Consider the following 15,682-nt stretch of genomic DNA (forward strand, 5'->3'; position numbering starts at 1 on the left):
TCTTACTTCCCAAGCACTAATTTTAGCCACACCAAGTTCACAAGCGGAAGGAAAATCCTGTTTGCAGGTTCTGAACACAATCGTTAACATAAGTGAGATAACGACCTGTTAAATTAGCATAAACTGGGATGAATGCGACTCATCAAACTCTGTGCTAAAAATAACACAGAAGCATTTGAAACCCATCAATGTTATCACTAGGACTTTTCAGCAGATTGTTGCTGACACATTTTTGGAGAAAGCATACTTATAATCAATACATTTTAATACTGTGTGGTATGGTTTCTGTCTAAAGGCCTTGGGTTAAGTGCACTGTTAGTACTGCATTTCTCAACAAAATAAATGGTCACATGTTTCAAAATTAATTGCAACATGGTGCCACCATTAAGTTGAACACTCTTTTTCTCCTTCATAGCCAACCCCCCAATCCTGCCCTCAGCCAATGTCTACATACACACACTGTGTCAGTGATTCGTGCTCAGGAATAACCAGTCTGGCTCTGTTTTAAATTACTCTCTCCCCCATCACAACCTAAAGGATGCTGATGCATTACAGAATCATGCGATGCATCATAGAATGGTTACAGCACAGGACGAGGCCATTCAGCCCATTGTGTCTGCGTTAACTCCCTGCAAGAGAGAATTGCCAATCCTCCAGGATTGCACTGAAGTCTGCAGGGATTGAAGACTAACAGGAGGAAGATGGTAGTTTAGTGGTAATGTCACTGGTTTTAGTAATCTAGAGGTTCAGGCTAATGCTCTGGGGAATAAAAACAGAAAACGCTGGGAAACAAACTCAGCAGGTCTGACAGCATCTGTGGACAGAGAAACAGAGTTAATGATTCAAGTCTAATATGAAGAGTCATGCTGGACTTGAAAGGTTAACTCTGTTTCTCTCTCCACAGATGCTAACAGACATTTTCTGTTTTCATTTCACATTTTCAGCATCTGCAATAATTTGCTTTAATTTAATGCTGTGGGGACACGGGTTCAAATCCCACTGTGACAGCTGGTGGAATTCAAATTCAATTAATAAATCTGGAATTGAAAGCTAGCCTCAGCCTGCCTGGTTCACTAATGTCTTTTAGGGAAGGAAATCTGCCCTCCTTACCTGGTCTGGCCTAAGTGTGACTGCAGACACCACAGCAATGTGGCTGACTCTTAACTGCCCCTCTGAAACAGCCGAGCAAGCCACTCATTTCAAGGGCAATTAGGGCTTGGTAACAAATGCTGGCCTAGCCAGTGATGCCCGCATCTCATGAAAGAATTTAAAAAATCTCCAGGACACTGCCCAAATCAAAAACCAGGAGAAAAATCAAAAGGCATCAAACAAAACTGTTATTTTCTTCATTTTCTTTGATTTATTAATTATAAAGATATTGGAAATTATGAACACAAGGTGTAGAACATATAACCCATCGAGCCTGCTCTGCCATTCAATATGATCATGGCTGATCTTTGGCTTCAACTCCATTTTCCCACCAGCTCCCCATATCCCTAGATTCCATGAAAGATCTAAAATCTGTCTATCTCAGACTTAAATATATTCAGTCATGGAGCATCCACAATCCACTGGGGTAGAGAATTCCAAAGATTCACCACCCCTTGAGTGAAGTAATTTCTCCTCATCCCAGTCCTAAATGATCGGCCCCCTTATCCTGAGACTCTGTCCCTGTGTTTTAGATTCCCCGACCAGCGGAAACAATCTCTCAGCTTTTATCTTATAAAGCCCCTTCGGGACATTGTGCATTTCAATGAGATCACCTCTCATTGAAATTCCAGAGAAAATGGACCCAATTTACTCAGCCTCTCATCATAGGGCAATCCCCTCATCCCAGAGACCAATTTAGTGAACATTCGCTTAACCGCCTCCAATGCAAGTGCATCTTTTCTTATATGTGGAGACCAAAACTGCACACAGTATTCCAGATGTGGTGTCAGCAAAACCCTGTGCAACTGTAGCAAGAGTCCTTTATTCCTGTACTCCAATCCCCTTGTAATAAAGGCCAACATACCATGTGCCTTGCTAATTACTTGCTGTACCTGTAAGTTAACTTTTTGCTTTCCTTGTATGAGCATACCCAAGTCTCTTTGAACATCAACACATACAAGTTTCTCACCTTTTAAAAAATATGCAGCTCTCCCTTTGACCAAAGTGACTAACTTCACACTTCCCTACATTATACTCCATCTGCCATCTTGTTGCCCACTCTTGCCCTCTTAATCTTTCTATATCTCTTTGCAGCTTCTCTGTGCTCTCCCTACAGCTTACCTTCCCACCTAGCTTTGTATCATCAGCAAACTTAGATACATTACTCTCTGTCTCTTCACCTAAGTCATCAATACAGATTGTAAATAGCTGAGACCCCAGCACTGATCTTTGAGGCACTCCATTGCCTGCCAACTTCAAAAGTCCCATTAATGCCCACTTCCTGCTTCCTGTCCGTTAACCAATCCTTTATCCGTGCTAATATATTACCTCCAAATCCATGCACATGTCTCTTGCCTATCAACCTTTTGAGAGGTATCTTATCACAAGCCTTTTGGAAATCAAGGTACACTACATCTACTGGCTCCTCTTTAGCTACCCTACTACTTACATCCTCAAAAAAATCCAACAAATTTTCTAAACAGGGTCTCCCTTTAGCAAAGTCGAGATTAATCTAATTGGGTAACAAAGAGTCCCAGTCACTTCCAGTTGGGAAGGTATTAGGATGGACCAATGGCGGGCATGGAGGGGTGGTAGGCTGGGGGGAGATCATAGGATGAAACCTCCAGGAATGTACCCAGCCAGAGTTCACAACCCTACAATGCATAAGTTTTTTTGGAGACTTTACATTGAATTGGATTGAGTATATTGGTGCAAAAAGTCATTGAAAATGTCAATACAAAAAGGAGTGATGGGGGGGAAGGCTGAAGATATGCCACATGAGAAGGGAAAGGAAGCAATTTTAGAAAAGCTATAGTGGTGAAGATAATACAATCAAGCTGATACCTGCCCAGCAGCAAGATGCAAATTGTGAATCAAATGTAATTAGCTCTGAGATCTTGCAATTGTACTTGTGATTGTAATTGCGCAGACAAACCTAACCTGCAAACCCATTACCTTACCTAACGATGTGAAAAGTGTCTTGCTTTTTACAAAAATGCGAAGGTTTGTATATTGCAGTGCTGCTGTTCCCATCAGATGCAATGCTAGCCATGGGCAAATAATGGTGGAGATAGACAAAAGGAAGGATTGGGCTGTACTTTGTTGCTTTGATGGAAACTTGTTGCCTACGTTGTGTCCAATATTTTATCAGCACTGAGTACAAAAGCAAGGAAGCCATGCTAAAGCCTGATATTAATCTCCTGCTGGGCCTCAGCTGGAGCATTGTGTCCAATTCTGAGCATCACACTTTAAGGAGGATGTCAAAGCCTCAGGGGAAAGAAATAAGGCCTCAGAGAGGGTGCAAGGGGAGACTTACGGCGATGATAGTAGAAATGAGGGACTCCAGTTACATGAAGAAATTAGAAAGGCTGGGATTGTTCTCTTTAAAGCAGAGGAGATTCAGGGGAGATTTAATGGAGGCATTTAAAATTATGAGATGCTTTGATCGTGTAGATAAGGAGAAACTGTTTCCAGTGGCAGAAGGGTCAGTAACCAAAGGGCACAGATTAAAATAATAGACTAAAGGACCAGATGTAGATGAGGAGAATCGATTTTACATAATAACGAGTGATGTAGAATGCACCATCTGTAAGGGCGGTGGAAGCAGATTCAATAGTAACTTTCAACTGAAATTGGATAACACATGGAAAGGAAGATTGCCAGGCTATGGGGAGATAGCAGGGGGAGTGGGGCAAATCAGATAGCTCTTTCAAAGTACTAGAACAGGCAAGATGGGCTAAATGGCCTCCTTCTGTGCTTTAAAATTCTACAATTCCATTCTAGATAGAATTTGCTGCAGAGAAGCAGACCATTCAGCCCAACTGGTCTATGCTGGTGTTTATATGTTTTTCAGCATCGTACTGTAGAAATGCAAGGCTTTCTTTACTTAGGATATTAGTTTAAAGGATCAAAGTTGCTGTTGGCAATGTTAATAAGAAGATAAGAAATAGGAATAGGAGTAGGATATATGGCTCCAGCCTGCTCAGTCATTCAATAAGGCCTTGGCTGATCTTCTAACTCAACTCCATTTTCCCTCACTATCCCTCCATCCCTTGATTTCATTAGTGCCCACAAAATGTCAACATACAACCACTTAGATCAAAATCCTCTTCTTGATATTTTATGGAAAAGATTAATCAACCAGTTTGGCTGGGTGGATTGCGATGCTCTTTTCCGGTCCTCCACATTCTCATGTACTTAATCTAATAGGTTACTGCCTCTGTCATTCTCTCTCCATTATTATATCGGAAAATTTTAAATGGAAAAGACCTCTGTTAAAATATTTGGAGAGTGGAATTTGATACAAGCAGTTTAAGCATTTGTGTAATGTCACTGACAGTATTACTCAGGCACAAACTCAGCAGGGGTGGCTTGGGGCAGGTTCCTTCGCATAAATCCATTACCTTTTTGCTAAAATTTTTCTGTCTGTGTAAAAGCCTAACAAAATATTAATATGGAGAAGGAGAACCTCACTGTCCTTCCCCAGGTACAATAATTTAATCCATTGAGAAGCACAGCTTCTTTTTATTCATTCATGGGATGTGGGTGTCGCTGGCTGGGCCAGCATTTATTGCCCATCCCTAATTGCCCTTGAGAAGGTGGTGTTGAGGCTGCCTTCTTGAATCACTGCAGTCCATGTGGTGTAGGTACACCCACCGTCCTGTTAGGTAGGGAGTTCCAGAATTTTGACCCAGCAACAGTGAAGGAATGGCAACATATTTCCAGGTCAGGATGGTGAGTGGCTTGGAGGGGAACTTCCATAACGTGCCCATCTCTATTTGACCTAAGGTGGTGGTGGGCCTTCTGTCTCAAACTACTCATAACCAAGTGGCTTGCTAGGGAAACTGCTCAATCTATGATGCCTCCAGTCCAGAACCAAAGTCACCCTGACCCCTGTCATCGAGCTGCAGTGTGGTGGCGATGCTTGCGTATGCGCACACTCAGAGATCGAGCTCCAAGCCAAACTATCAAAATACCAGTGTCCCCTCTCAGGCCAACATCCCCATTATTGAGGCACTGGCTATGGTTAATCAGCTATTTTGGGCAGGCCACATCCGTCTGTATGATTGACACAAGACCCCCAAACAAACTCTCCACTCCAAGCTTTCTCACGGCAAGCAGTTATCAGGAGGGCAGAGGCAACGTTCCAGGGACGTCCTCAAAGCCTCCTTGGAAAAAATGCAACATCCCCACCAATTTGTGGGAACCTCTCACACGAAACGCCCCAACTGGGGAAGAAGCATCCGCGAAGGTGCCAACCATTTCTCCAACAGGCCCGAGTGGAAACCAAGCGCAAAGAGCGGAAGGAGTGGACCAAAATCCGAACATCCCACCCACCCACCTCCTCAGACACTACCTGCCCCACCTGTGGCAGAGTGTGCGGACCCAGCATTGGACATTTTAGTCGCTTCAGGACCCACGACCCCGGAGTGGAAGGAAGTCATCCTTGGTCCCGATAGACTGCCTAAGAAGAAGAAAGCTTGCTAGGTCATTTCAGAGGGCAATTAAGAGTGAACTATGTTAGCATGGGTCTGTTGTTTTATGTAGGCCAGACCCGGGTAAGGACAGCAGATTTCTGCCCCTGAAGAACATGAGCGAACAAGGTGAGGTTTTATTTGCAATACAGCTTCATAGGCACCTTCTGGCTAATGCTTTCAGCTGTAGCCTAGTGGCTATCACTCTCACCTCGGCCTAAGAAGGTTGTGCATTTAAGTCTTACTCAAAAGATTTGAGCGCCAAATCTAGGCTGACAATTTAGTGCAGTGCTGAGGGAGTGTTGCACTGACAGAGGTGCCATCTTTCAATGAGACAATATACTGAGGCCCTGTCTCCTTCAGGTGGATGCAAAAGAGTTTGTAACACTTGATAGATAATGCTGGCAGAGTAGTAATATCACTAGATCAGCATCCAGTCTAATGCTCTGGAGGCATGTGTTCAAATCCCACTGTGTGGAATTTAAATTCAATTAACGTTTTAAAAGTCTAGATTTAAAAGCTAGCCTCAGTAATGATGACCATAAAATTTATTTTTTTCTTGCAAAAATCCATCTGGTTCATCAATGTGCTTTAGGGAAGGAAATCTGCCATCCTTACCTGGTCTGGCTCACAATGTAACCACAGACCCACAGCAATGTGGTTGACTCTTAAACGCCCTCTGAAATGGCCTCATCCCATGAAAGAATAAAGAAACATGAATTTGAAGAAACGCAGGGAAGTTTCTCCCTGGAGTCCTGGCCAGTATTTATCTCTCAACCAACATCAGTGAAATAGGATATCTACTCATCTGAGATAAAAAAAATGGAAAACGCTGGAAATACTCACCCAGTCAAGTGACTTTGGTGTGGCTCTGATAACCTGACTCTCTCTTGCTACAGCTGCTATCTGGCCTCCTAGATTTTCTTTTCCTATTTCAGATTTCCAGCATCTGCAGTATTTTGCTTTTGTTATTTGGTCATTGTCTCATTGTTGCTTGAAAATTGCCTGTCACACTTCCCACATTATTAATAGCAACTACATCTCAAAAGTACTTAAGTGGCAGTGAAGTGTTTGGGATGCGCCAGGGTTCTGGAAGATGCCGGCTATATAAATGCAAGTTCATTCTTTCAAAGCTCATTGTCAGAGCAAGCCCCTTATACCTCAAATTTCACAATGAAAGATACAGAAAACAAATGGTCACAGGATGAGAGTCAGCAGGGGTGACTGAAGTTATAGTTAAAGAGAGAGCCTTGGAGGAGACAAGAGAGCTAGTAAGGGATTGGGGAGGGTGTTCCAGAGCATGGGGTCCAGACCCTGCATTAAAATTGGAGCTAGGAACAGAAGGAGGCCATTCAACCCCTCAAGCCTATTAAATCATTGCTGGTCCATCCCTTAACTCTATGCTATAAGACCATAAGAACATAAGACATAGGAGCAGAAATTAGGCCAATCAGCCCATCAAGTCTGCTCCGCCATTCAATCATGGCTGATAAGTTTCTCAACCCCATTCTCCTGCCTTCTCCCCGTAACCTTTGATCCCCTTACCAATCTATCTCGGTCTTAAATACACTCAATGACCTGGCCTCCACAACCTTCTGTGGCAATGAATTCCATAGATTCACCACTCTCTGGCTAAAGAAGTTTTTCCTCATCTCTGTTCTAAAAGGTCTTCCCTTTACTCTGAGGCTGTGCCCTCAGGTCCTAGTCTCTCCTACTAATGGAAACATCTGTAACCAGATGTAAGTGCTGTAACCATTTCATGGCAAACATTCACACACACACATCTGTTCTCTGCAAACAAAAGGAATATGCTCAAGCCTTGCACCTTTTTTGAATTATCCGGGAGCTTGGGGAGCCTATAGTTCCCCATTGTTATATCCTTGGCAATGTCTCAGCTAATCACTGTTGACCTGCCAACCAATCAGCTCCTTTTCTCCTGCGCTCCAATTGTTGTCATTGTCAGAAATTTGGCATTCTGGCATTTGTCCTAATGAGTGTGAGGTGAAAAACCTCCACAACCTCCAGCAACAATGAGACAATGACCAAATAACAAAAGCAAAATACTGCAGATGCTGGAAATCTGAAATAGGAAAAGAAAATCTAGGAGGCCAGATAGCAGCTGTAGCAAGAGAGAGTCAGGTTATCAGAGCCACACCAAAGTCACTTGACTGGGTGAGTATTACCTCCAGTAAAATTCAAGCTCTGTACCACCAAGTGTCTATCATTCTATCATTCACTTGACTTGGTCCATGTACCCTTAACAAAAATCTATTAATCTTGGTTTTGGAAGTTTCAGTTGACCCCTTGACCTCTGTAGCTTTTCAGGGGTTGCGACAGTTCCAGATTTCCACTCCCCTTTGTGTGAGGAGGTGTTTGCAGATACCATCCTGAGCCTCTCATTAAGATTCTGCGTCCTTGTCTCTTGGGTCTGTTCACCAGATGCATGGGGTTGCACTGGAGGCCCAAAGGAACCTATAGAGGGCTGGAGAACCGAAAGACTATGTGGCGATCCTTCCCAACCCACCCTCCCCGCACCCCCCCCCCGCCCCCACCCCCGGTCTCCTACAGTCGACTGTACAAACTCTGGAAACCACAATTTGGCGACACCAAAACCATTCATCGTCTCCGGTGACTGGTTTCACTTGTTGACCCTGAGTTTCACAATGTGGAAAAAAAAAGTAACGATTTTAGACCCCTGTAACTCAACGGGGGAAACTTTTCTTTCAAGCAAAGGCTCCGTTTGTGTTTGTGTGTGTGTGTGTGTAGGTTACACCGAGTCATCATTTACTCCCCCGATGTTTAATATTGTTATAGTTTATAGAGGGTTTTAACGCTGATGGTTGCACTCAAGCGTCTGAGGAGCTGCACCTTGCTTTTAAACGCAGGAAGCGAGCGGCCGGAGAGGAATGAGCAATGCGGGCACCAAAAACCCTTCCCTCTTAAAACGAAAACCAGCTCATTTATGGGGAGGTTGGAACATCTCAAGTTCAAATCAACCCCAAATTCAAGAGGCAGCCTCGGGAGACCCTTCCCGGTGGCGTATCGTGCAGGATGAGCTCCACTCCTTCAGGCAATTACAAGTGGAACATAACCGCAAAGAAACAGGCCGTTCGGCCCAATAGCGTTGTGCCGGCGCCTATACCCCTTCCCCCCCACCCGCCGAATGCGTCCAATTCAAAGTTAAGTCAAAATCAGACCAAAGGTCCGTCGTTTCTCACTCTCCAGTCCGCTCCTGAGACATCTCTCCACAACTCACGATACTGCCACAGTGATTTATCACCGGGGCTTGGGGTGGGAGAGTAACCTCCGCCAAGAGGGGGAAAAGAGATTTGGAAATTTAAATTTCGTTGGAAAATTTGAAAATTTAATTCCGATTTCATTTGAAAATTTGACAATTTAGATTCCATTTGAAAATGTAATTTGAATTTCGTTTGAAAATTCGAAAATGTAATATTCTGATTTCATTTGAAAATTTGATAATTTACATTTCATTTGAAAATGTAATTTAAATTTCGTTCGAAAATTTGAAAACGCAATTCCGATTTCATTTGTAAATTTGACAATTTACATTTCATTTGAAAATAGAAATTTCGTTTGAAAATTTGCAAACGTAATTCCGATTTCATTTGAAAATCTGACAACTTACATTTCATTTGAAAGTTCAATTTAAATTTCGTTTGAAAATTTGAAAACGTAATTCCGATTTCATTTGAAAATCTGACAACTTACATTTCATTTGAAAGTTCAATTTAAATTTCGTTTGAAAATTTGAAAACGTAATTCCGATTTCACTTGAAAATCTGACAACTTACATTTCATTTGAAAGTTCAATTTAAATTTCGTTTGAAAATTTGAAAACGTAATTCCGATTTCATTTGAAAATCTGACAACTTACATTTCATTTGAAAGTTCAATTTAAATTTCGTGTGAAAATTTGAAAACGTAATTCCGATTTCATTGGAAAATTTGACCATTTAAATTTAATTTGAAAATTTAAATTTACGCCATTCTCGGGAACATTGAAGGATCTGATAGTTTACATATTCGATCCCACCCACCTTGCAGCAACCAGACAATTGGGAAAAGGAAGTCAGTCCATTGTACAATGTGTAAGGTAATTCTTACAAAGTCGCCTTGTATATAAGATTCCATGCATCTCTTGTAATGCTATCCAGTTCTGTATCGAATAAGAGATTAGTACCTCGACTACTGCCAACCAACCAGGAAGAAATAGTTACTGGGTGTATATTTTTTTTTAAAAAAACCAGAGAATAATCGTTTCTCTCCGTTTGAAAAAGTTAATGTGCTTCAAGAATAAAACGGCGAATTTCGGTGCTGACTCGGGACGCCTGTTTCTCTCCCGTCTCTCTCTCTCTCTGCGCCTCTTTTTTTTTCTGTATCTCCAGAAAGTGTTTTAGGGTCCTGGGCTGTTTAAATGATATTTCACCCGCCCTGGGGGTATGACCTTTTCGGTTTTTAATTTTCACTCACGGATCCCAGCGACTAGAAGATTCCAACAACTTCACACCGCGCGGAAAACCCCCCCCCCCCCAAAAAAAATGTACACATCCCATCATCTAATTTACATTCATTTTAAATGTCTAATGGAGCAGACAGAGAGAGAGGAGAGGAAAGCTGACTGGGGAGGTGACTCTCCCCGCGGTCACTGTAAGCACGGTCAGGTACAACAGTGTTCGTCAGTTACTCTGAAAAACTCGCAAGGAAATTGACAAATTGGGAATTGGTGGGGTGGGGAGGGGAGGGTGGGTGGCGGATTACAATCGATTTGTGTGTGTGTGTGTGTGTGTGTAAAGCGATACATCATTAATACAGAGGAGAGAGGAGGGTATACTGCAAAAATGAGAATCCAAGCGGTCAAGGGATTTTTTGTTTTTGGAAATTGAATGGACCATTTCCCTACCACCCACCCCACCCCCGCCCCCCCCACCCCCCTCCCTTCTCCAATCCTACCTTCAGTTTCAGTGTTGTCCCAGTGAGTGAATCCCAAGAAAAGTTTTGCAGCTTTTGCACAGAAAGACGCCAGTGATTTAGTTCCAATCCAAATTAGTCCATCAGCTCGGATTTATTGCTGTGGTCTGTCTTCGCGCACACAGCCTCCCTCTGCTCCCCACTCTCTGCGCTGGAAGTTAATCTGAATACCATTCTCTCTCTCTCTCTCTCTCTCCTTCCCTCTCCCTCTCTCTCTCTCTCTCTCCAGTGCCCGATCCTGGTTTTATCGGCTCTACAACCCCCTTTGAAGTCGGATGATGTCAGGCGTTGTTAGCATAACAAAGGCGCCCCTGATTTAGCGCCAGTTGGAATGTTTGATCGGAAGAAACACCATAAACCCCTATCCACACACCACCCCCCACCCCCCGCCCCCCTCACCTCTCCCTCCCTCCCTCCCACTGCCCCGTGTCCTCAACACATCAGGGAGCCAGGTACATATTAGAAGCTTCAAGAGACATGCTGCCTGACAGCAGTGCAGCGCTCAGTCAGATTCAACAAGGATCCCAGCGCTGGAGCGAAATTGTTCACAAACAGCCCCGAGTTTCGATCAATCAATTCATGAATTTTTTTTTAAAAAAAAGCAAAGTCCCAACTTCTGGAGGAGAAGTTCAGAGGAAGCGAGTAACACATAAAACCTCGCAACTGTTTAAAAAAAAAACAAACAAGGTGTTTACCTCTAGGTTTGTAGTCCCGAGTTAGAATTTTTGACTGTTTTTCTTAAAACCATCTCACTCTCTCTCTCTCTGAAGGAAGAGTCATAACAGGCTGGAAACGTTAACTCAGTTCCTCTCTCCACAGATGCTGTCAGACCCGCTGAGCTTTTCCAGCATTTCCTGGTTTTATTTCTCTCTCCCTGCTGCCACTTGCTGAGTTTCTGTCTCTCTGCGGTTAGACACTTTGAATCTATTGCTTGCCTCAAGCTCTGTAACACTCCAGTTCCTGTTCCTCTCTGTCTGATTCACTCTCCCAGGTTATCCCGGTCCGTGTCTCTCTCTCTCTCTCTCAATCTGCGAGCATGATATATAGACAGTCCGCCTCTATGAACGAGCATCCTGCGCCGCCTGAAGCGACCCCGGCTCTCTCGGTCAGTCACTCTGTCTCCCTGTCCCTTCCCTCACTCCATGATCTTGCTGTAGAAGTTTGTCTTTTGCAGAAGGCGTTTCTGCAAATCTCCGTATATCTCCGTTTTTATTTTAATCCCTGCATCGATTTTTCTATCGAATTCCCCTTCTAATTCGTGTCTGAGATTCTGTCAACAACAAGCTGCACTGCTATAGCGCCTAAAGCACGGTGAGGAGCCATTCCCGCATAAAGCCCCAGGCGGTGATGTTGGCGAAGCGGCCAAATATCTTGATCAGAGAGATAAGTTTTATGAGGAGTTTTGGAACATAGCAATAAAAAGAGAAAGCACTTTTAACCACTGGACACCCCAAGGTGCTTTACAGCCAATGAAACACTTTTGAAATGTAACCACTGCTGTAATGGGGCAGAATGGAGTCTGCAGGAGTGAGGTGATATAATTTGTTTTGGTCTTCATCTCTTTAGTGAAAATAGGAACACACACACTCACACAAACATACTCACACATTCACATAACACACACAAACACTCAGACACAAACATACACACACACATATACACACACTCACATACACACTCAGACACAAACATACACACACACTCACATATACACACACTCACATACACACACCATACACATGCACATGCACACACACACACTCAGACACACACACATTCCCACACACTCACTCACAAACACACACACACAAACATATACTCACACAAATGCACACACAGACACACAAACAGACACTTGCACACAAATACAGACACACACACAGACACTCATACTCAGTCACTCATACACTCATATTCACACACACACATATTCATACACACATACAAATGTACTTACTCACACAGGCACACTCTAACACAGGCACTCACACACAAACTCACTCACACTCATACACATAAACACTCTCACTCACACATTCACACACTCACAAACACACTCACAAGCACACACACTCACTCAGACACACGCACACACACACAAACACACACACGCACAATCTCACACACACTCATACACACAAACATACACTCACACACACAAATGCACACACAGACACACACAAATGCAAACCCATACATATACAAGCACACACTCGTGCGCACACACATACACACACAAGTACACACACACACATACACAGTCACTCACACACACTCTCTCACACTCACATAGGCACCTGGACACACACTCACAAGCACACTCACGCACATACATGCTCACTCACACACACACAGATAAACACACATTCACACACACAAAAACACTCACTCGTGCACACATGCTCACATGCACACAGGCACTCACACACACATGCACACATGCTCACACTCAGACACACACTCACATGCACAGAAACAGACACATGCACTTACTCACATACACACACTCTAACGCAGGCACACACCCACACACACACACACACACAAACACACCCACGTGCTTGTACACTCACACACACACACTTAGACACCCACACTTACAGACACACTCACGTGCATGCACACTCACATACACACACTTAGACAAACACACTCACAGACACAAACTCACACACACATACAAATAAGCACACACTCACTCACCCATTCACACACTCACAAACACACTCATGTGCACACACACTAAGACACACAGACTCACATACTCACACACACGAACTCAGACAAACACTCATTCAGACACACACGAACAAACACACTCAGACACACACACTTACAAATACACCCACTCATGCACACACACATAAACACACACTAACACTCAAGCACATACTCACACTCAGGCACACACACTCACTCAAGACACACACACATGCACAAACTCACACACACACACTCATACACACACACAAATGCACACACAGACACACGCACAAATGCACACACAGGCACACACAAGTGCAAATGCACACACATACAAGCACACACTCGTGTACACACACACATACACACACAAGTACACTCACACACACAGTCACTCACACACATATATGCACACTCTCACACTCACACACACCTGGACACACACATTCACAAGCACACTCACGCACACACATATTCACTCACACACACAGAGGCTCACACACACACTCACATACACACACTCACATACACATGCACACACAAACACACACACAGATGCACACACATGCACGCACACACACTCACAAACACACTCACTCGTGTACACACACCCACACACATACACACTCACAAACACACTCACTTGTGCACACACACTCACTCACATGCACACAGGCACTCACACACACATGCTCACATGCTCACACTCAGACACACACACTCACATGCACAGACACATGCACTTACATACACACACAAACACAGACACACACACACACTCATACGCATACACATACACTCACGCATACATTCACAAACACACTCACGTGCATGCACACTCACTCACATACACACTCACAGGCACAGACTCACACACACTCACACAGACACTCACACACAAACATACTCACTCAAATGCACACACTCACACTCAGACACACACACTCATAGACATATGCACACAAACACACTCAGACACACACACTCACACACACAAACACACTCACATGCACACAGTCACACTCGGACACACACACTCATACACACATGCACACATTCAGACACACACACTCAAACATGTACACATTCACAGACACACATGCACACACTCACGTACACACACACAAACATACACACACACAAAAATGCACACACAGACACACACAAGCACACACTCGCACATGCCCACAGACATACAAGCACACTCACACACACACTCTCACACACACACACTCACTCACAAACACACTCACACACACACACACTCACGCACACAGGCATACACAGAGGCTCACACACACTCACACACTCACACATACACACACACATGCACACTCACTTACACACACAGCACACACACTCCAACACACACAAGCACTCTCTCACACATACACACCCTCATACACACACACAAACACAGACACAGATGCACACAGTGACACACACCCACAAACAACGCTCATTCATGCACACAGACACAGACACCCCCACACACACACATTGCACAATCTGATGGGTGTGAGGACTAGGTCCAATGAAACAAGGAATGCTTTTGCTGGCAAGGTGATCATCTGTCTCGTACTTTAAGGGATTGTCCTTTTTTTGACTGCTTGTCCCGCATCCCTTGAGGTATGTCTTTCATCCCGTATATCTAGGACAGCCTGTGGGAGAGTGAGCCCAGAAGTCTCAATGGAATGATTAGAGTGGGACTGCAGTGGGCTGATAATGTGGTGGCTCGACAAGATAAGCTGTAAGTTTTGGTAACTTTAAACCCTCCCTCCCTCACTGTTCTCATGGTCACCAGTACCTACCCCCTTCCCAGCCCCACCCACAGTCGAAGTGCCTAGAGTTGGTCACCCTAGGCGCTGGGTGAATATTGACCACGAGAGAGGGGCTGAGAGGAAAGTGACAGCTCGGGTGATTGAGCTGCACTCTTTCCTCCAGCTTTTCCTCCTTCGCTTTTTCACCTTTCTCTTCAGGAATCTCCAAAACAAGTGCCCCTAGAATAATAGCATCATGGAGCTTAGACAATATGACGATGAAACCAGGAAACTTTTCGTAGCTGGACCAAAGGAGCTGCCCAGATCTCTCAGACAGAGCAGAACCATCGCTGGAGGACAGTATTTCTAAAATGTTTTTGGCTGAAGGACCCACTTCCAAATAGATTTGTAATCACAGGTCAGAGTCTGGATCCATCGCTGAATCCCCCACTATCAGCATCCTGGGAGTTACCATTGCCCAGAAACTGAACTGGACTAGCCATAGAAATACTGTGACTACAAAAGCAGGTCAGAGGCTGGGGATCCTTGCAGTGAGTAACTCACCTCCTGACTCCCCAAAGCCTGTCCACCATCTACAAGGCACAA

The 15,682-nt window shown here is 44.1% G+C and overlaps 1 protein-coding gene across 1 annotated transcript in view; it reads right to left on the reverse strand.

Annotated features, from left to right (window-relative positions):
• wnt11 (wingless-type MMTV integration site family, member 11) overlaps positions 1–10,747 on the reverse strand; it is a 46,984-nt gene extending 36,237 nt beyond the window's left edge. The window contains exon 1 of the mRNA XM_041199499.1: positions 10,596–10,747. The gene's annotated coding sequence lies outside the window, so the exon portion shown is untranslated. The remainder of the gene's footprint in view (positions 1–10,595) is intronic.
• Between the last annotated feature and the right edge of the window lie 4,935 nt (positions 10,748–15,682).

This window comes from Carcharodon carcharias, chromosome 11 (assembly GCF_017639515.1).
Source record: "Carcharodon carcharias isolate sCarCar2 chromosome 11, sCarCar2.pri, whole genome shotgun sequence".
Lineage (NCBI taxonomy): Eukaryota > Metazoa > Chordata > Chondrichthyes > Lamniformes > Lamnidae > Carcharodon > Carcharodon carcharias.